The sequence below is a fragment of the Paroedura picta genome, chromosome 8 (assembly GCF_049243985.1).
Source record: "Paroedura picta isolate Pp20150507F chromosome 8, Ppicta_v3.0, whole genome shotgun sequence".
Taxonomy (NCBI): Eukaryota; Metazoa; Chordata; class Lepidosauria; order Squamata; family Gekkonidae; genus Paroedura; species Paroedura picta.
In genome coordinates this window covers 55,457,739-55,481,007 of record NC_135376.1, presented here as the reverse complement: position 1 = coordinate 55,481,007, position 23,269 = coordinate 55,457,739, and the positions used below count along the sequence as shown (strand labels likewise).

At 41.9% G+C, this 23,269-nt stretch overlaps 1 long non-coding RNA gene across 1 annotated transcript; it reads right to left on the bottom strand.

The window, feature by feature from the left end:
- Positions 1 to 6,710: 6,710 nt before the first annotated feature.
- Positions 6,711 to 20,313, bottom strand: LOC143842642 (uncharacterized). Its single transcript, XR_013233246.1, has 4 exons — positions 20,011 to 20,313; positions 19,472 to 19,684; positions 9,168 to 9,366; positions 6,711 to 7,418 (listed from the first exon to the last, which is right to left on the bottom strand). It is a non-coding gene; the product is annotated as an uncharacterized LOC143842642 (long non-coding RNA).
- Between the last annotated feature and the right edge of the window lie 2,956 nt (positions 20,314 to 23,269).

The following is a 23,269-nucleotide window of genomic DNA, read 5'->3' as shown; positions in this document are numbered from 1 at the left end:
GGGGAATCAAACCCGGTTCTCCAAATTAGAGGCCACCGCTCTTAACCAATGCAGCAAACTGGCTATGAAGAGCCATCTGCACATATGCAGATATTGTTTTATGTATACATAAAACATCTGTTGATGAAATGCTATCTTTTCCACATAAATGTATGATAGATAACCCAAAAAAGATGGCTGTTTGAATGCCAAGATATGCATTCACATGAAAAACTCTCATGGACCATGTGGAATGGCTATTACAGGTGAGCCAATGAAGTCATTGTCTTATATTAAAGATGCTTGGAAACACAGCTCTGTTTTTCTGTAACACTTTATGCCAGATTTATAGACCAGTCCTCAATATGTGTCCTCATATAAATCCCACCAAGATCAGTGAAACTTAATGTGTTTGAACAGTGTACATGGAATGGAAACCTTTAAAAATCTTGTTATACCATTTTTTCCCCTGAAAGAGCCTGCATCAGAATAACTTCATGGCTCTATTCATATGTTGCTCCATACTCTTTCAAGGCACTCTACCCACAGTCACCAGAGTTTTCTTCTCTTCCTCAGTGGCAATTTCACTGTTTTTTTTTCCTTTCCCTGACCATCAGTGTCATTGTTTGCCTCTCATGCAAATATGTCACATTTGGAATAATTCGTACATAACATTTAACAGGTTTCTCCATGAAAAATGCAGGGAAGTAACTGGTTTCAGCTGAGAAACATTAAGTGCATCCAGTTGTTATTTCTTCTTTTGTGCCAATCTCTGCAAAATGGGAAATAAAATAAATACTTGAAAATGGCAGTAAACACCACAAATAAGGTACAGAAATGCACTGAGTCTTATTTTACTTCTTGTCTTCAATTGATACAGAGTCTATGCCACCTTTCCACCCAAACAGCTCCCCATGGCGGTAAACATCAAAATGATTCAACGTTCAAAACATCAAGGCACTCAAACGGCATTGAAAATATAAGTAACATATTTAAACAACTTAATAAAACATATAAACACATGTACCAACAACAGCCAGGGAGGAGGGCCAATAGCAGTTACTGGGGGCTATGCCAAATAAAATAAAACAGGCCTTAACTGACTGTCAGAAGACAACAAGTGCAATTGGCTGCCTAAGGAGGTGGTGAGTTCCCCCACACTGGCAGTCTCCAAGCAGCAGCTGGACAGATAGTTATCCTGTGTTAGGCTGATCCTGCACTGAGCAGGGGGCTGGATTAGATGGGCCAGTATGGCCCCTTCCAACTCTATGATTCTAAGAGAGAGATAGTGGGAGAGAAATCTCTCAGGGAAGGAACTGTGAAGTTTCAAAATGACAACCAAGAAGGCCCTTTCTTGGATTGCCACCCATATAGCATCAAATAGTGGAGGCATCTGAAGCAAGACCTTCAGAGCTGACGAAAGTGAACAGGGAGGTTTATATGGGAGTAGGTGGTCCTTAGGGTATGCCAACCTTAAACTGTGTATGGTTTTTAAAGGTCAATTCCTGCATTTTAATTGGGCTCAGGAACAAAAGGGGATCCCATCTTGTAGATGGAACAAGACTGGCAGGATACAGTCCCTACAACCCAATCCAGTCAACATTTTGGCTACAGCCTTCTGTCACAACCATAGCCTCTTAACACACTTTAAGGACAGCCCCACAGAGCACATTGCACTGATCTAATCTAGCTGTTCCTAGAACATGTACCACAGTGACAAGATCTTTTCCACCCCAGGAAGAGCTGCAGTTGGCTCACCAGCTTTTGTCACCCTTTGTCACTGCTACCATATGTTTATCCAACAGCACCCCCAAGATATGAATCTGTTCCTTTGGGGGAGTGGTGCCCCATCCAGAACATGAAATATCTCAGTCCCTAGGTCAAACCTTCCTTCAGAGAAGGAACTGTATCAGACACTTACCCTTTAACACAGAAATGTGGGTGTATTTTGTCCCTTTTTTGTAACACTGCACAAAATGATCAAAGGAAAAGGAAGGGGAGGAAGAAAGGCATACATACAGAAAAACTGCCTTTGGGCTTAATACAACCACATTTGATCAGTGAGCAATAAGTAAGGGGTCTTCTTTGCATTGTGTCTGAAGACTCTATGGCTACATTTCCCAGAATGTCCATTCTTCCACGTTTCTTGTGTTTTGTATAGTACTGTATGGAAATGGCAACTGGAAGCACTACCATGTTGTGCCAGGTGCAGCACAGGCAAAATGCAGGCACTGTCTCAAGGCACAATGCAATCCCGATTGGCAAATCTGACAATACGACTTCTCTCAAATGCCAGGAGATGGACAGCAAGCCACCAGTTTTTTGCTTCAAATCCTTGTTTTATGCTTTTTTTAATCCAGCAAATTGAATGCGAACTAGAAAATTCTTCCAGCGCTGAGCATAATGTTTTTTTAATAAGAAAATCGAGCCAAGTGAAATCTGGTAGGATAACCTGTACTAGCTATGCTTACCGGTTATTAATTAACTATCAAGTGGCATCAAGCATGACGGTCAAAGGGCATTTGGGACTGGCACACTCCCCACTGGGTTAATGAATGAGGCTTTAAGCTCAAGGGATTGAACCCAAAGGTGCCTTTTCCTATGTTGAAAGGGTCTTCTATGTTTGGCTCTATCCTCATTGCAGAAGAAAAACAGCACTCAATGCAGAAATGGTTTTCTGCTTGCACAAACCTTGCACAGCTCCTTCCACCAAGACATGCTATAGAATCTTCCCAAGAAATCACTGCACTCATGTGAACTCCTTTGTGAACATTTGTGGATTAGCCCAAGAAGTCATTTCCCTTCTCATTGTTCTTTGCATTCATGCCCATTGTATATTGCATTGTGTATTCAGTATTCTGCTCTTTTAAAAGAGAACTGTACTATGTTACCAGTCCGGTTAATATGGCTCTAATCCTGGATGGAAATGAAATCTGCCCGCTGGACTCCTCTGGTGGAATAATATCACAGTTGCAGTAATAATGATAGCAGGTACTTCCATGAAAGTGGGTTTGGGATGACTCTGCTATCCTTGCTAGCAAGCTAAATTCAGGGAAACAAGTACTCTTGGAATCAGTGAAATTGACTTCCAAAATTAGGAGTCACTATGTGCCATGCTGTTGTGAAATTTACATGGTACTACTTTAGTTTTCCATTCATAAGCAGTGTTTTGGGAAGCTTGTGGTTCTCTGCAAACTATTCAATAGTGATTCTCTCTGTGTGTGGCTGACCTCAGCAAAGGACTTGGTACAACAATTCAAACATTTAGTTCTGTATCACATTCTTATTCCATCTTTTCTCTAAGAAACCCAGAGCAGACTTCTTCCCTCCTCTATTTTACCCTCACAACAACCCTTGATGGACTTAGAAGGGGATAACTCTTCTTAGGATGGCATGGCTGATTGGAGTTTTGAATCTGAGCCTTGCAAATTCAGCCACTACATACTGCCTTTGTAAAGAAAAGAGCTGTGTTTCTTAGCCTCACTTTTCAATACCCAAAGGAGTTCCAAAGTGGCTAACAAACACTTTTCCCTTCCTTTCTCCACAACACACCCCCTGTGAAGTAGGTAGGTAGAGCTGAGAGAGCTCTAAGAGAATTGCTCTGCTAAAGAACTGTGACTGGCCCAAGGTCATCCAGCTGTTTGAATGTGAAGGAGTGGGGAATTAACCTAGTTCTCCAAATTAGAGGCCACCACTCTGGCTCTATCAGTTTTGTTATTTTCTGCCACCAGTCCAAAAATCAAAGTGGTGAAGAAATTACTTGTTTGAACATGAGTCATAAAATAATCACCTTCTAGATTAACAATCTGAAGAGTAATAGTTTGTTAATATCTTAATTTACAAAATGTAATCTGTGGATTTATATACTTTTGGCAGAAATCCAACGCAAGGCTGAATAAACCAATATTATTTAAAATACACATGTCCAACACACAACTATACTGTTAATCTCAACAAAGTTTCATTCAAGGGTAAGAGCATTTGTGGGTGTGCACACTTTATCTTAAAGGCACCACTGGACTCAAACTTTGTTCTGCTGCTTCACACCAGCCCCGTTACCCACCTGAATCGGTATTGTTACTCTAGTGGCCTATTAATAGGCCTGCTATGTGTCACTAGTTTTTCAAAGCCATTGCTTTAAATGCCTATTTCTTGTTGGATCCACAGAAAGTACAGAGTCATATAAAAGGATTCTTTGAACTAGGCATGCATTGCCTTGGAAATCTTCAGCATGCCAGGATATTCAACAGATTATCCACAAAATCCTTGAATTATCCAAAATGGGGGGACCATCTTCTCTACTAATATATCATTTAACAATATCTAATATTTTTGAATGATATATCCAGAGAAACTTTCCATCGGCCTCTAAAGCAGTCACACTTTGTCGAAATCAACAGCGGACAGAGGGATTAAAGACAGAGCAGCATATTTGGTTAATGGAATCAGAATCTAAGAAACATTATATAGAGTAGAGAGAGAAACTTCAAAATGTAAGTCACCATGTTTTATTTTGCCTTTCCTATCCAGGCATCATTAATCTCCAAAGGACAACACCATTATTTTTGACCTTTTACTGTAGAGGCCATAAGGTGAGGAGGCTTGCTCTAGTAATTACCAATCAGACTGACAAACTAACCTTAATTAGTGGGATTTTTTTCCTGTATCACATATAAGAATGGGGCATAAGTGAGAACACATGTTATTATGATTTAACACCTTGCTCCCATCTCATGTATATTCTTTGTCTTCGGCTGTCACCAATGTAATTAGGGAGAAGAGACATGACAAATTCTGATTTTGTCAATACCTGCCTGATTCTTTACATTCATGTTCAGTAGAAAAAGAGCTTAATGCTGCAAGGGTATTTGTCTAATACTTTATAGCCCATGGGTAATATATTGAAATGTATTTAATTTCCCCACCTCCTTGTTCTTGTTCATAAGGTTGTTTCACTTTTTTCATATTATTTTGCAGCCTGGAAACTGCAGTAATGTATGTCCTTTCCCTGTTTATTGGCCATGTCTGAATAGCCATCCCAGGATGTTTAATTTAAAAGGTGCTTCTGCCTGAGTGTTCAGCTAGGCCTGGCTCTGAAGGGAAATACTATTCACACAAGACTTGATTTACAATTAATTTACAATTGATTTACAATTAAAGATTTAGTTTTGTGAACTTTTAATGTGTTTTGACTGATGGCATGGATGTCTTCTGAACTTTTCTCTTGCCTATATTCCTTGCTTTCCCCCTCTCTTCATTTTTCCCCTACCTCTCTTCATTACAAGAAGCATAAGTATATAAGAGCCCTCCTGGATTAGAGAAAACATCCGTCTCATCCAATATCCTCCTTCACACTGTTGCCAACCAGTGAATTTCCACAAGTAATGCACAGACTCAAAAGTCTCCTCTACTGTTGCCCTACAGTAACACTGCCTCTGAACACAGAATCTGTTTAAAATTAAAAAGTTGTGCCACTGGAGGCTCAGCCACTCCCTTAGCTCTGTACTGAAAAAACAGAATTCTGAAAGGTAGAAAGAAATACTTAGGAGAAACTGCTAGATCTGGCCAGTAGCTAATGATGGACTTCTCTTTCAAGACTTTGTTTAAACCTCCTTTAAAGCCATCAAAAGTCACAGCCAGACTACCTTTGTGATAACGAATTCCATAACTTCAAGACCCACCCTGAACCAACTGGGAAAGGCAGGCTATAAGAATCAAGTTGTTGTTGCATGTGTGCTTGTGCGTGTGGTGTGAAGCCCTTCCTTTTCTGTGTCCTGACTCTACTCCCCAAAGATTTCATTGGATGTCTCCCGGTTCTGGCATTATGGAAGAGGGAGAGAATTTTTTACCCACATCCAACTTTGTACCATATGCTGTTTTTATGTGTCTGTGTCCTGCCTCCCCTTCTGCAGAGACAAGGGAGACAAGGGCAGGGTTTGCTTGTCCACTCTCCAGAAGCATAGCTACAGGTACTCGAAAAGGACTGACCTTCAGCAGTATATATAAAAAATCTTCCTAGGCTATTCAGCATTTTTAAAGCATCAAGACTACTGCTCTTTTATTTATCAATATATATGTAATTCTCAGCATAGTCAAATCTGGCAATGCTGAAATCCAGAGCCTGAAGCCATGAGTAGACAAAACATATATTTCTATAAACCTGAGAAAAGTCCCAGGTTTGAAGAAAAAAACGGAAGTATTTTAAAGTGTTCAAACACCCCTGCAATAAAATCAGCACCTGTATGAATAGCAACCACAGCTAGGTAGCTAGGCAGCCACAACTATACTATTGCCTTCAAGCTTGGTTCTTTCATTGAGTAAAAGGCAGTGTGCAGGACCCTTTCCTGGGCTGTTTTGGTCTTTGAGGAAGAACTCAATGGGGCCAGGACTGGAAGAACCCACCAGGCAACTTGAAGGACACACTAAGGCGGCTTACTCCACAAAAGCCAGACTGTAATCTCAGGAGACTCAGGCTGGAATCCCCATTCTGATATGGAAGTTCACTGGGTGACTTTGCGCCAGTTATATATTCTCAGGAAATACTGACAGGAAGTGGATGCAGGGGAAAGTGAAATGCCCCCACAAGTCCTTGCAGGCTCCCCACTGCACTATTAGAGCACTACTCTCCATAGACCAATACCTGTAAAATGTTTTTAACTTAACATGTGATTTTTATGTTATTCATGATTGTATTTTATTGACTGAGCCTCACAGGAAGGGCAGGGTAAAAAATAAAGTTTATTTATTATTTTGAGCCAGTGGCTGCCATTGCACTAGAGGCTACTAGGGGGAGGGAAGGAGGGGAATGGTGAAGACAGAGGGACAGATTAATGTAGGTTGGCCAGTGGCTGGGAAGGAGAGAACGAGGCAGGAAAAGGGAAGAGCCTATGTGGTTTTCAGGGAAGGGGAAAAGGAAATCATGGGCAGGGAGAAATGAGATGCTTCCTGCAAGCCTTTGCTGGTCCCTCACTTGTAAAGATATCAAAGCAAACACTTAAACACTTCTAATCCCATTTCTCATAAGAAATTCCGTCGCTTGCCATCATCCTGGCCAGTAGGTACAAATGTACTGGGGGGGGGGGGCTGAAAAACACTTGGTGCAAATTTCATTAACATGAAACAAAATAACTGGTCAACATCAGCATGAACCATCATGTTTAAATTGAATGACTCTTAGTTTTTGCTCTTCCTCTTTGCCTTGAGATACCTCCTCTAGTGTTGCTTCAGCCCCACCATCAGCACTGCAAAATGTCAAGCTATTCCATTATTGTCCCATGAAACATATGTTTTAAAAATGAAAATCCTAATGCCAATTCTGCTCCTGAGTGCTCTGAGCATTGCAACAGTGGGAAATAATGAACAAGAAGGAGGTCACAAAGGTTTTTTAAAAGACCAGGAAATGCACATTCTTCTCCAGCTTGCAGGACTTCCATGGCCACCTCAAAAGAAGGAAACACATGCTATAAATAAAATAACATCTATAATAAGAGGCACATTTTTATTGCATCTCAATTTACTAGGGATGTGTCTTTGGACTAGCAGAGCATCACCTGAATATATTGATGATGACTTCCAGATTTTCCCACAACAGATAAACACAAGTCAGTTGCCACATTGTAGATGCTTCAAACATAACATGTCGGTTTTGTAGCATTTATATACTGCCTGTCTTCTACCATGATTCTTGGGGCATCATACAAAGAATTCTCAGGAAGTCTCTCCCCAGATACTGGCCAGCCCCAGATCTGTTCAGAGTGTCAGTGTCACTGTACCCCGGCTGACCCCCGGAGGGCACTCTAGAGGTGGTAGTAGACCCAAGAGCACTGCCCATGCCAATGAGGATCATGTTGGGGATCAGGGCTAGCCTGATGCCCCAGAATATGAGCAGTCCGGTCCCAGTCAGGCTCCCACACAGTATTATCTGCCAGCAACCTCAAGACCCAGAGGGAAGGCCACATCTCACTGGAAAGTACTTGCCAGAGAGTACTTGCTGGAGCAATAGCAATGGGGATGGCATGGAAATCTGATAGCTTTCAAGATTAGCTTGGCGGTTAGCACCTCATTCCCAATGGGGTCCAGCTAAGGCTCCTTCCTCAGAAGAAGACTAGGCCCAGCTGCAAGAGCTTTGGTTGAAGGCTACTCCACTCAGCCTTGGTGTACTTTAGGAGAGGCTTGAGGCAGGTTTCCCTGTGGGTGCAACACATGCATTCCCTGGTCATCTGCCTACAGCAAAGCTCTACTCAGTTGATTCCTGGCTCCTGATCTCAGCTTGTTCCTTGATTCCATTCCTGTCTCTTGACTGCAGTCCGGCTTTCACCTCTCCTCCTTAGCTAGGAGAGCCAGTTTGGTGCAGTGGTTAGGAATGCGGACTTCTATTCTGGATTTCTAATCTGGAAAGCCGGGTTCGATTCTGCACTCCCTCACATGCAGCCAGCTGGGTGACCTTGAGCTCGCCACAGTGCTGTTAAAGCTGTTCTGACTGAGCAGTGATATCAGGGCTCTCTCAGCCTCACCCACTTCACAGAGTGTCTGTTGTGGGGAGAGGAAAGGGAAGGCAATTGTAAACTGCTTTGAGACTCGTTCGAGTAGAGACAAGCAGCCTATAAGAATCAATTCTTCTTCTACTACTACTACTCGACCCGGTATGGCTTTTGCATTCTCTCTGGCAAATGATCCCATCCTGGCTTTGACTCTGCTCCCCGCCCTGCCCTCTTTGGTGAATTGTCTCCCTCAGCTTTAGACCCCCTTGGAACGGACTTGGAGCTTGTCTCTCGATTTGGTCTCAGCTTCCCAGCCAAGGGTGTAATTAGCTGGCAACTAGTGTGCAGCCCAGCAAGGCAGCATAGTCAGCAAGTTCCTTTCAAATTGCATCACAAGACCACATTGGGAGCAGCGCAAGACATGCAATGTGTGCAGAAAGTCTGATACTGAAGAAATTCTTTGGCATACTCAGTTAAAAATAAATGGAAAGGCCCCAGATCTGTTGAACCAACATAGAAAGATAAAACTACCCCAACAGATTAGTGCCCCAAACAGGATCTTGGGTGATCCCTCTGCTTTGCTCTTCTGTACTACTGATTTCCTCTGTATGATGAGTATTATAACTGTCTCACTCCTTCTGTTAACTGAGTTCTTTGGAATAAATTTGGCCCCCACTGACAGAGGATTCAGAGTCCCCTAAGTCTTACCTTGCCTGTAATATGTAATATCTTTAATTGGTTGGCCATAATTTGTAAAGAACTTCTCCCAGCAGCTGATTTTTCTGGTATGAGACTTCCATATCTCATGGGAAGAAACCTCTGTTGAGCCATTGTAGAATATGGTTCATTAACACTGTGTACATGATGAGGAAACACTTGGGAGTGAGGTGATCTTGCAGTTGTGTGTCTTAGATCGGAATGGTGACATGGAAGGGATGAGGAAAGAAGAAAAATGCTGAGTGATTAACATCACAAAGATGATTACAGAAGATAATAGCCACTAGATGGGATGGGGGTGACTTATTTACATGGCATTAAAAGCAGATTAGGAAATGCATGAAGGAAGGGCAGCCTATAAATCTGATAAATAGATAAACACTTCCATGCCCAAAGACAATATCCCTCTAAGTACCAAATGCTGAAGACAAACAATAGAGGAGCCTTGCCTAAGGCAACTTCAGCATGACTATGGGTTTGGGCAAAAATAGCAGCAGGGAAAGAGAGGAGAAAGTGGTGAGAGGGGGAGAAGAAAAAGCAAGGAAGGGTGGATGAGAAAGTGGGAAATAGAGTGGGGTGAAAGTGGAGAAAGGGAAGCAAAGTGAGATAAAACGGGGGAGCAGTGGAAGGTGGATTATCCTCCCTCACCAGTATCATGAGTTCCCAGTTGGTTTCTTATGCTCTCTGTTCACCTAAGAGCCACTACCTTATGGGACAATGTCTTTAGCACAACAGTTTATGACCTTTTTTAATATAGTGATTTTATACAATAAGTATGGGGGAGATAATTGATTCAGTTTGATAATCCCCATGTGTTTTGCCTATTGCTTCACCAGAAAGGATCTGTAAAAATAAATAAATAAAAGCATATCTCAACAATGACAGGGACATGTATCATCTAAAACAGATACTTTAAAACATTATTTAAAAAATAACAGTGGTCAATGAGCATGTAAAAATATAGCAGATATTTGTCCCAATAGCCAGTGAATATTCAGCAAATCAATGTCAATTTCCTCACAAGTCCACTCTGGGAAAAGATATTATTAAATCCATATTATTACAATATAGTTCTTAGGTATGGTCTAGCCTCACAAATATACATAGGTGCAAGCAGTGGAATATAGCTCCTCTCGAAAATAGTGTTAGTAAAAAAGGTCTATATAGCACTTGAGTATCAGAGTTTTTCTCTCACAGGAATGATAGCCAATGTAAACTTTCATTTAACTCAATGGGGACAAGAGTCTTCAATCTCAAATATAGGCTGACCTCATCACATCTTGGAAGCTAAGCAGGGTTGGGACCTGAAAGAGAGATCTCCAAGGAAAACTCAGCAGAGGAAGGCAACAGCAAATGACCTCTGCATTTGCCTGGAAAGCTCCTTGCTAGGGTCACCATAAAGTGGTTACAATGTTTTGGCACATAATGCCCCCACAGTCAAGGATGGGTACATTCAAAGTGACAGAATGAACTCTCTGGTCCCCAATTATGCCGTCCAATTTTAGCTTGCTTGTGTTTGTAAGGATGGTGAACCAAATGTGTAAATAGGGACAGAGTTTTCTTGTAAGCCTCAGAAGCCAAGAATGACTGAGAATGTGGCTTCAGTGCTCTGTACTTCCAATCCCATCTTGTCTCTCCATTAGAAATAGCAGAGACTATTTTGCATACATTTCTTTATGCAAATAGAGGAGGCTTGGTTTGATTCTTTACGCAAACAGGGTTTCGGTTCAGGGACGTTATTTCTTAATGTGCATAATTTATTCAGATTGAAAATTTACCTTTTGTAGGCACAGAGTTAAGTGGTGCTTGTGAAGAGACGTACAGCTTGCTTAACTGCAGGTGCTGAAGTAATGTCATCACAAAAGGGAAATGGCATTCCATATGTTTAATCGTGGGATAGTGAATGGATGTGTGAGGGACTGATTTGAGATTGCAAATCTATAAACACATTTAGAAAGCCATCTATCACTCAGAAGTGAATGTAATCTTTCGCATATCATTTAAGGGTTAATGTGGTGTAAGTATCTGCTTGACACATTGTTGTCTAATGAAGACATGCTGGTAATCTCTTCTCATTAGGTGAATGTGTCAACTCTGCCAGGTTACATCATCAGCCTATTTTTAAACAGATATAATTAATGTAAGCATGTAGCAATTCTTGATCATTATTGCCATTAATTCATTGGGAAGCTTTGTCTGTTCAAATAATAATAATTCTTCTAGGGCTTTGCTCTATGAAGTATATTTCTACGAAATACTTTTTCAGTACTGAATGCATGCTGATTCGTCTTTGCGTGATTGATGATTGATGATTACCAGAACAACATGGATTTGCTTAATGGGTATGCTGATGCTGTGATGTCTGTAATGACAGCATCTATAATGTCCTGTAGCAGTGCAGAATGCTGAAAGATCCACTGGCCACAATCCAGCGAACTGAGCTGAGCATACTTCACTCTGTCTTGGATTGGAGTAACTGTGTTCTATAGAACTCAGCATGGGAAACAACAGCATTAACAAGCAATTTCCTTCTTTACACAATAGATTTGTTAATAGATAGTCTGGATGGCAGTTTTTCAGGCACATAGGGTTAAAAAGAAGTATAAAACAGAAGTCCAGTGACACCATAGAGACTAAGGATGGGCACTAACTGGTTCACAACCTTACATGTCTCATGAATTTGGCTGGTTTGACACCTTCCCGGACATTTCTCAGAACTTTCATCCAGTTGGGTTTGGGGTTCAGGCCATTTAAACATAACAGCTGAGCAGGGATGTCTGCCTGTTGGCTGCTAGGTTTATATTCCTCCCTTTCCCCTCCCCTTCAAAATGGAGGGAAGCAAATGGTACCACTGAAATGGATATTTCAGCCTAACAGCAGATGGGAACACCAAACAGGAGGGAGAAAACTGGATTGCTGAAATGGCTGGCAGCCATTTAAATCTAATAGTTTGATGGATCCACCCATCAACTGTTAGATTTAAATGGTTTGCAGCCAATTCAGCCTTACAACAGGGCACATGTTCCCATTTGTGGTCCATTTTGTTTCCCTCTGTTTATAAGGGGGAAGCAGAATGGAAGGTTTAAATGCTTCCCTTTTCCAAATGGAGGGAAGCAAATGGACCAGCCCAAACTGCTGAGTTTGTTTCAGGGCTTTTGGTTTTGATGCTTCAGTTCAGGAACACCTCAAACCAAACTGGAATTTCCAGTTTGTGTCCATCCCTAATAGAGACTGTCACCTTGGATAAAGTCATAGAGATAGCTACAAAGTGGAAAGATATCATTCACTGTGCCTAATCACTTCCTTCAGCCTGTCAAGTTTCTCAGACTACAAAAGAACTGGTGGTTCACACCAACCCATATAAAAAGAAAGTCATTCATATGATTCAGTCTCAAACAGCAGTGACACAAATACCAAAGAACTACCAATGATGTCGCCCACTTTTCTTTCCCTGTAAGAAAAGTGGGAAAGAAGTAAGAACTAGTCCCAGTGTCCCCCCAAAATGAAATTACTATGCAGTTTAATTACAGTCTTTACTATTAACTCTAACAAGCAGTTATAATCACTAGTATCCTTTTAGCAAATTATGTCATGTAGAAACAATATTGACAATGAAGTGGCACATAAAATGGCAACGCCTGCTGGGTGCAAGCCATGTATTGCTGCTAGATGCTTTTACGAGGCATCCACAGTCACGGTAGGAGAAGTTCTAAATGATGGTTATAATGACCATAAGAATTTTTTCTTATAATCACTGGCAATCAAGTCTTAGCATTGAAGGTTACAATCCAGCATTTACATTCTTAAATTTGTTATAATTATTGGTTTGTTAGAATTAACAGTAAAGACTTCAATTAAACTGCATAATAGTTTCATTTTTTTGATACATTGAGACTTGTTTCCCCTTAATTCCTGACTGTCAGTGTCCTTGTCCCTCCCCTTTATTGCTATTGTTTGCCTCTGCAAGAAAATAACCTGTAGTCTGATCATAAATAAAGTGGACATTATTCTCGAGTTCCTTTGGGCACTTTGTTTGTAAAGTTTGTTTAATATTGTAAAGGCCTGCATTTCAGTTAGTTAATCAATGATGTGTTCATTTCGATTGGCTCCAATGGGAACTCCATTTGTTTGTCACTTTCCCTTCCTCTCAACCAATCCATTGGATTGAAACTCACAGGGATGCATTAGCCATTTAAATAATATTTCTTTTTAAATTTCAGGTAGGAAAAAGAAAGCATCTCCATTCCAGAGGATGAAACAACATATTTCCATCAACAAACCAATGATGTCTGAGCTTCTTTCAACTGCTGTATGTGATTTTATTCAGATTAGTTACCCTTCCAAGGTTAATGATCTGAGCATTTTTGGATCAGATTCTGTTAATTACATTCCAAGTGAACACTGCTACTTTTCAGAACCCAGAACTGGTTAGCAGCAATTGTGTTGGCTGGGCAGGAGACAAAAGTCCAAAGTCAAGGTAGAGGCCAGAGCCAGAGATCAGCAAAGTCTGCAAGGCAAGGCAGAATCCAAGTCAGGGCCAAGGCCAGAAGTTAGGATCTTTGGAGCTGCTCAAGGCTAGGGAGAAATGTAGTCAAAAGTTGCAAGGTCATCCAGGGCAAAAGGAAGGCAAAGGTCAAAGGGCAGAGATCAAGGCCTAGGCTGGGCAAAGTAAACCCACTATACTCACAATAAACTGATTGCTTAGACTGAAGGGTCCAACCTTGACTCAGTAGCTGTATACCTCCAAGTTCAATCCTACCAAATACTTCAGTAAGTTGATCCCATTTTAACTACCTGAAATTTTAGGAGGATGTGTTTAACATCCTGCAGACTCCAGAGGTAGAATTCAGGTGGACAGGGTTACAGTCTTATCAGCAATAGACATTAGGTCTAACAAATAATCAGATCTTTTCAAAGTAATGCTCCAGCATAAGACCCATTTGGCTCCGTATTAATTTGACACAGCGCAGTTGCAAACCTCACAAATACTGTGTTATCGGAATACAGGGAATTATATCAAACTAGGCTAGCCGGCCTGTGTCATCACTTGTTCATCTTTAGGATGGAAATATTTAGCAAAATGGGCTAAAAGAATATTCATGGTGCTGGGGAACCAATGTCAAAATGAATTTGCACCAGCCATCTTTACTGTACAAGCCCTTCTATTATGAGTCCAGAGAAAATTCAGGAGTGGTGGAGCCCAGCTTCTTGTGAATAATTCCTGAGAAAAACAGACAAATGAAGGGGTGGGGAAGGAATTTTCACCTCAATAGATCTAAACATTAAAAAAAAAAGCCATGTTTAAATAGGAAAAATGTTTGCAAATAGCAACATGACTTCAGATATAGATACATTTTGTTCGATCCAAATTAAATCAGGCCCCAAACACAAGACTGGATAGAGAACAGGACTGTTTTAGTGGCAAGAACGGTAACTCTAAATGCTCTGTGTGCCATAATCCTAATTAGGATCCGCTTTCTCCACTTCTCTCCTGGGATGTGAGACTTGTTTGTTGCGGGAGATCTATCTATTATTAATCTTCAGGTAGTTAGTGGAATCATTTGCAATGTTCATTAACCAGCATCACCTTATGGATTACTAAACAGCATCTATGTTTTTACTAATGAGCCCCAGTTGTACAATATTTTACATATATTATAGCCAGGCAATTAGAGCATGTCCTGCTTTTGAGAGTGGAGATGAAAATAAATTGTTTGGGACATAAAGCAGATGCAGAGATAGACAGTGGTAACACATAAGTGGCTAGCATTAGAAAATCTAATGGGAACTAGAGTAATACATGTAAAATGATGTCATTTCATACATTTAAAAAATCCTGTAAGTAACTATAATGAGTAGTGGGGACCAAACCACCCCCCTAAGGACAGTTGCTTCCCTTCAAGGACAGAGACTTGGCTAAGCCCCATTCTGGTATACATGACATCATCTACTTACACCTGTTGATTCCAAACCTGGCCAAATAAGCTTGCATTTATTTATTTAGTGAGTTGGGAGGGAGGGAGATTTATACTATGCCTTTCTACCAGTGGTCTCCAAGGTAATTTATATGCAAATGTAAAACAAGGCAAGAATAAATAGAATACAAGGATAGCAATGTAGTAGTTGAACATATGAGGTTGTCTTATACCATATCAGACCATTGATCAGTATGGGATAGTATTGTCTACTGCAGGAGTGGGCAAACTGTGGCCCTCCAGATATCCATGGACATCTGGAGGGCCATATTGCCCACCCTGGGTCTACTGTGACTGGCAGCAGTTTCTCAGGTCATCGGTCAAAAACTTCACCCATTTCTTTTAAGAGAGGGAAGAAGAGCTGTTTTTTGTACCCCACTTTTTACATCCCGAAAGAGTCTCAAAGCAGCTTACAATTGCCTACCCTTCATCTCCCCACAACAGACTCCCTGTGAGGTAGATGAGACTGAGAGAACTGTGACTGACCAAGGTCACTCAGCTGGCTACATGTGGAGGAGGAATGGGGAATCAAACCCAGCTCCCTAATCTGGACTCTCGCTGCTCTCTTGAGATCTAGTTTGGGCTAGTGCTTAAGAGCAGCGGTCCAAACCAACATGTGGAACAGTGCCAGAAAATGCACAAGATGCTTTGGAAGGCCAGCAAAATGTTATTGATATGACATTCCCAGTTGTCTGGCTGCTGCGTTCTGAGCCAGTTTGAACATTTCGTATAGATTACCCACAATATATGGTGATACTGTAATCTAACCTGGACACAGTGAAGGCATAGATAAATGGCAACATAAGAGCCCTAGTCACAAGCTACAGTGAATGCAATACAACCTCTGTACAGCAGGAGCTTGATTTTTCCTTATAAAAATGTTTAGTAATTTTCACATTACTTTCAGTTTAAAACGCAGCCAGGAATTACCCCAGCCAATCATTGACGCAGTAGAGGGCTAGCTGGAAGGAAGACAGGACTGGTCCAGAAGCCCACTACATGTGCAGGCTGCAGGAACACAGCATGCACAGCATTAGAGGCAAAGCAGGACCCGTAGCGCTTAGATAAGACGCCACATGCATGGGTTCCACCCTCTTCACTGTGGGAGCAGCTTCCCTCCCACCCTCCCTATGTTGATGTGTATACAGCTTTGTTCAAAGTTGAGGTGGATGTTTTTCAGCAATATTTTGTCACAGCTGCAGGTTTGCAGCCTGTTGACTGGGTGTCTGGTATGAGACTAGACTCCCTGGGGTTCGGGGCCTCCCTAAGGGGTGGCGTGTATACGAGCATGGCCTATCCAGCTGAGAGGCCAGGGGCTTGTTTTGCCAAGCAGCCTGGGAACAGTCAAATGAGGTTGGTGCCCATTGGCTCCCCTGCAGGGGTCTCTTCGTTTAGTGGCAGACTTCAGTAGGCAAGGGGACCTGCACTATTCCCAGCTGGGCACCTCTGGACTCTGTGGGATTGTGGTGCAGCCCGCTGACTGCTAGGTCAGGCTCCCTCTCCCATTCTGCACCAGCCCTCCCATGGGGAGGTAATGAACCTGTGGCCTTGTTTATACACAACATTGGTGTGTCACATCTTGTTCCAGCACAGAATGTCCTCCTGCTAATCAAATGCACAGCTGAATGTGTTAATTGAAAATGCACTTAGATGGCTCCCTGTTTTCATTTGTATATTAAAGGAACCTTGGCAAGATATACCTGTATTGACTATGCCATGAGAACAGGAATAATGCTAAGGAGACAGAGTTCTATAAGAAGCCACAGTTGGCTCCAACTGAAGTTCATACACTGAATTGGACCATTGAATCCAGCTCGATGTCATCCATTGTGACTGGCAAAGTCTCTCCTGCCTTGAGCTGCTTTCTTTCCTGCAGCCTGCTGAGACCCTTCTAACAAGAGAAGCCAGGGATTGAGCCTGGTATTTTCTGCACACTTAGCATGTGCTGTAGCACTGCTGTTGATTGGTCATACTGGTGCAAAGTTTCCCTCTGACCCTGGCTGATGCAGGAAATCAACTACTGCTTAAGCCTGTTACATTTATTTTGTGTCTGCTGTTATGTTTATGGATGCCGTGGGAGAGAGTAAATGTGGACTGAATCACGTATTTATTTTGGAATTGGTATTGTCGGGCGCATAGTGACATTACCACCTCCACTTCACAAACACCTCCGTAGAAAAAGGAGGTGGCAAAATTGCTGTGTGCAAACTTTGCCACCTGAATGTCTAATTAGGTCTATGACAGGATTGCCATGGGCAAATGTATCACACTGTTATGGCCCCGTTTTTATTGTTCAGAGGGAACTACTGGGAAGCAAGAAGCAGAGCTGTGCTTCCAACTCCTTTTTTAAAGGAACAGAGTCACAAACTAGCTGCTGCTGTTTCCTTGGGATTTCCTAGTATTCTCTTCTCTGACAGTAGTTCAAATTGAGTCATCTATTTATGAATCAGCATAAAAATATTTGCATATGTCCAAAAACAAGACAATACTCTCCACAACAACCGGTTCCTGTTAAAGCACTCCACTGAGTATCTCATAAAGCATCCCATAAAGAGCCACTTAGCTTCCCTGCCCCATGTGCATATTAATTCCAAGTGTTCTTCCCAAAAACATGCTTTCAGTGTTTGCTGTACTGTAGAGTGTGCTTGAGATTCACTTGACTGGCAGGCAGGCAGAGAGGAGTAAGACTCTAAAGTACAATCAGCTTGATTCTTAACAGAATACTTAAGGGTTTTTTAGTTTGGAATTCAACTCTGTTTATGTTCGCTTTGCCATCAGGCAAAAAGCCAAATGCCCATGAACTTCTGCATTAATTTCAGGGGTATCATTGTGAATACAGAATTAATATTGAATTGGTTAATGCTCAAATAGCTTTGTTTTTTGGGGGAAATGGCAATCCACTTCCAGAACTTTGTCAAGTTCATAAATGAGCTTTTGAATTAAGAAATTGCTACGGAGCTTGAATCCTACCCAAATATTGCATGCTTAAATACTTAGATGTTTTAAGCACAGAAATCAAAGGCATCATGTTCATTCTAGCTTTTAAGGACTTCTCCATGGCTGATCATTATATCTTTTACATTATTATTGTGGATTTTCCTGTGTTAGGAACTGGGACTTTGCCTAACATAACAAGTACAAAGCCAGTCTAAACACTATACCTTTTCTGTTCAATGCTCCACCCAGGCTGTCTTGTCCAGTGCACCCCCAGAGAGACTGCTCCAGGGGCAGAAGGGAATAATTCATTTTCAATGGCCATCAAAATCCTCAGCCTCTCTGGCTAGTAGGAGCTGCCAATAGGGGTACCAATTAATGTCAGCTTGGGTGATGGCTTGGGTGTTTTGGAGGCTGTGATTTGTGGGTGCAAAATAGAACCCATAAATTTACTGTATGCCAAGAATGCTTGCAGTATTGCAAAAGAACTGCACCTGAAACACCAACACTAATCCAGAAATTACTTGCAGGAGAAGAAGCCACAAAGCCTATGTTGAATTTTTTTTCTTTACTCTAATGCCCTTCCCATTCATTTCAATGGAAGAAACAGTTCTGTGTGAGCTTTCCTGTATGGATGCAGGGAATGAACAGTGCAGCCTCAGGCACAGAAGCTCGGTGTGCATAGTCGAGTGCTTGCAGATTGGGCTGACTTTGTCCATTATGCGGCAACAAACTATTTTAAGTGCTCCAAGATGACAGGGACTTCATCACAAGTTTTCCTTCTTATGCATTGCCCAGCTTCTTTAACCTTCCTTTACAGGAGAGCTAAGAGTTTTATTCTTTAAAAGAATGCTACAGCTGTACCTGTGCCGTATTTCATTTTGTGGGTCAGTAGGCACCAGCTACAATCCGTGGGACAACCCAAGAAAGAATCCAAGTTCTTGACCAGTTTGCCAAAAAAATGTTTGGCTATTTGCCTTGAATATATGAGTACTCTGTGGTGTCAGAGGGCAGTTTGTTCAGGTGGGAATTCCTTTAAGTACAGCCAAATGCCAAAAAGGCTGTCTCATTAATTTTTTTTTGAAACACATACTTACATACAATGACCAATTACCTGCCCTGGGCTATGCAGATTTTCTGAGCCAAGATCTACATGTGGATAATGGCTGCAAAAGACTATGAGAGGGCTGAGATACTAGGGAAAAGTCCGATCATCTTTAGATGAAACATCCTAGAAATCAGAATAGAGGCTCAGATAAGAGGAACAGGACATTGGTGATGGGATGCTCAGTGCCTTTTTCCTAAAGTCTTCCTTACCTTAAGACTGTCGGCAGTGACCACAGAGTAAACAAAATATCTATACAACATTAACAAAATTTCACTTACCTTCAGGGCATTCACAGCAAATATCACTTTGCCATGTGTCCTTCAGGTTCTTGGTCATCATTGACAGAATACTATGGTAGATGACAAACTTTGTTTACTTTTTAGACTTCCAAAATAATTGTTTAGAAGTAGACAGAACCTTTAGCTATTTTCAGTACTTCCTTTGTGATCCCACTGAAATATTTGGTATACCCTGGGATATCATCAAAGAATCTACATGGTGACAGAAATACACATGAAAGCAAAACTTTACAAAATCAATTTAGGAAAAAGGAAAATCTGAATGCATGCATAAATAAATCCCATAACTGGATTAAATGTGATCTTTGAAAGCCCCTGAATCAGGGTATTCAAGATCAAGACAAAAAAAATTAACTTAATTTTTCATTTAATCGATTTTACTTCACCTTCAGACAGACTCTCAAGGCAGTTAATTAACACAGCCCTCTTCCCAGTATTCTTCATGGCAGACTCTCTTACCTGCAAACAAATATCGACAGCCACAGGAATTCATTTCAGATTTGCTGAGGCTTTCTTACCTGACCAGCACTAAGTGCAAAAATGTTTCCTTTCTGTTGTTCTAGCTAGTAGATAGCAGTATTCATGGAACAATGAGAGAAAAGTGAAACCCCTTCCATCCAAGCCCAGAGGGCATAGTCGCTTCCGTGCTATCAGCATCTCTAGCTGCTGTTACCATCCATCAGAAAGCAAGATGCAAATCTCATCTGCTTCAATAAATCAGGGACTGGAGCACAAATCAACTGTGAGTCTAGCTAGAAACTTCTACCAGTTTCACTCCAATTTAACACCCCAGAATCCTGATCTTTCATTTGTTGGGGTAATGAGAATTCTGTCTTAGAATTTAGCCCTCTCCACCCCCTCTCTGAAACAACGGATCCCTCTGGCAAGGGAAGGACTCTTAAATCAGTCAAAGTCCACAGTACAGACAAATCCTATGAGTTTTGTGTAGACAAGCCGAGCAATGTCTCTTGGTTCTTGCAGGAATGTCCACTTACAGACCTTTTTGCTTGTCAGCTTTATTTGCCTTGGCATCTGACACAAGGAGCTTTGACTCTTGAAAGTTCATCCCCCCCAAAAGTGTTGATTTCTAAGGTGCTTACCGGACTTGAATCTAGCTAAACTTATTCGCATAGACGATGTAAAAGTGTTTGAATGTATTTGCAAATGAGGACACTTGAAATTAGATTCTAATCTGTCTACTTTTACTCCATCCAGGCAATTAGCCTCTAGTTCCGAGGCTTTAGCAGGATGGCACCTGATCATCTGCCGTGCATCTGTCTGTTTATTTGTCTGCCATGTAAGAATATTACCAAACAGCAGTACAAATATGTCATGGAGTGTGTGGTGTAATTATTGCATTTCCTACACTCTGAGTAATGACTTTATGCCACTCTGCTAAGATAATTATAAAGGTGCTGATGAGTTGGGCATCTGTGGGAATGAGATTGTGTTTGGCAAGAAGCTTCAGTGAAACATCAAAGACTTTCAAGGTTGAAATGGGGGGTGGGAAAGACCCTCATTTAAAATGAAGGTTAGTTAATACACAGACCCAAACACACCTACATACAAGGGACTGGAGTGAAAAACAAGTAAGATTTGTGTCTCTTTTGGATTGTAAGCACCTCAGGGCCATGACCCTGTCTTCTTAAAGAGGCATATGTTGCTGTGCTGCGACACTGAAGAGCATAAATAACAATGAAATTGGCTTAATGATGTGCTGGACTCCCAGACAGAACCACTCCAAATGATAAGGCAACTGCTTTTCACTTTTAAAGATGAGCCGATATGTTGATCGAATGCTACCATGTAGATTTCACAAATAAAAAAAACAAACAGGTATAGTGTTTAAAGAGACAACAAAATAAGGAGCTAAGATATTTCTTGGAATCCCCTCACTCTCCCCTAAGCATCCCAAATGCTTAAAAAATACAAGGACTAGTATCCTACTATGACATGGAATTGTACAGAATGTTGTAAAAGACAACAAAATAATGTTCTAATGCTCACTGTATTGTGGTAAAAGGCAGAAATATTGGACAAAATGTAGGCTTCCTTCTGTATTCTTAATTGCATATCTGCATTTTCTCCTCATTGCATTGTTTAAGCAATTCCCTGTAGTTTGGTGTAGTGGTTAGGCCAGTTTGGTGTAGTGGTTAGGAGTGCGGACTTCTAATCTGGCATGCCAGGTTCGATTCTGCGCTCCCCCACATGCAACCGGCTGGGTGACCTTGGGCTCACCACGGCACTGATAAAACTGTTCTGACCAGGCAGTGATATCAGCGCTCTCTCAGCCTCACCCACCCCACAGGGTGTCTGTTGTGGGGAGAGGAATGGGAAGGCGACTGTAAGCCGCTTTGAGCCTCCTTCGGGTAGGGAAAAGCGGCATATAAGAACCAACTCTTCTTCTTCTTCTAGTCTTGTGGTGGGTGCCTTATTTCCTGGCAACCAGCATGGGATGGGGTATCAAGAGCAAGAGGGGGGCCCAGGCAACATAGCAGACAATGTATCTACATCACTTCTGGCATACACTGAAAATGATGTCACCATGGTGACCCATTATGCACGGGGGTTTTAGCGCACATTCGGGGTGGAATGGCGGCGACTAAAATCACGGATAACGCATGGAGCCGGCTGCAACCGGCTGCAGCTTCGGTGCATGCCGCCGAAAAAGCCGCGTCAGTGAAACGCGGAAGAAAGCGCAGCTTCCGGGTGAGCGGGGCGCAACCAGAAGCGGCGCCCGGATCGGCGCGTGCATAATCGGTTACTCTGGGTTTTGCCGCCGTCGCGCCCCGCCCCGTGCATAACCGGTATGCGTCGCGTCTTCCCCCTCCGCGTTTTCCACGTGACCCGAAATCGCCGTTTCGGCGGCCGTGCATAATGGGCCGGTGTGCTGTCCTGGTGACACTCTGGTATTTGGGCAAAATGGTGAAAATGGCTTCTACAAAGGAGAAGCCTTTGCACACATGCCAGAACATTGCCTGGATATTACTGACATGATGCCATCAGTTCCTATGTGCCCTGGAAGGGCACATATCATGTTGCTGGCAATGAAGTGTTGCTGGCTTCCTTCTCCCTGTTAAGTCCTCTTGCCAACCAGCTGATTGGTGGAGAGGTGTGGGACCTGGCAGCAGAGAACCTCTGCCTCCACTGAAAGGGTCTGGCAACCCTACCTTAAACTGCATTTCAGACAGAAAAGCAATTTGCAAGAGGAACACAAAGTCATCCAGGGTCTGTCTGATAAATGACTGGATCAAGCTTGGGGGATTGAGCTTGTTTGAAACAGATTCTGGCCTCAATGAACCATCAGCCTGATCCAGCATGGTTGCTCTTATGTTGAGAGTTTCACTATAATCATGTGCTTTTTGCTAATCTCCAAAATCTGGAACTCCATACTTCAGTTTCAGGAGCATTATTCACCAAGACAAGAATGGAGGGGGGGGGGAGCTAGCTGTGTAAACAACGATCATATCTCAGCCATTAGGTCAAATCAATAGTCAACTGCAAGTTTTTAAAGTCCTTGCTAAAATAAATTCTATATCATAGAATTCCGTTTCCAGTGACACATAATGGCCAGTCTTTCCCTTGCACTATTCATTCTGAGCCATCATACATAAATCTTTTGTCTGTGCTGTCTTAACTCAAATGCTATCATAAACATCACCGCCACTGGGAAACTCTTGCCACTTAGCAAGTGTTTTAATGTTTCTGTTGCTTAGACATTTGCTGATCATTCCTAGGAAGAATTATGCTGAAGGCAAAACATTGACTTTATTGCTG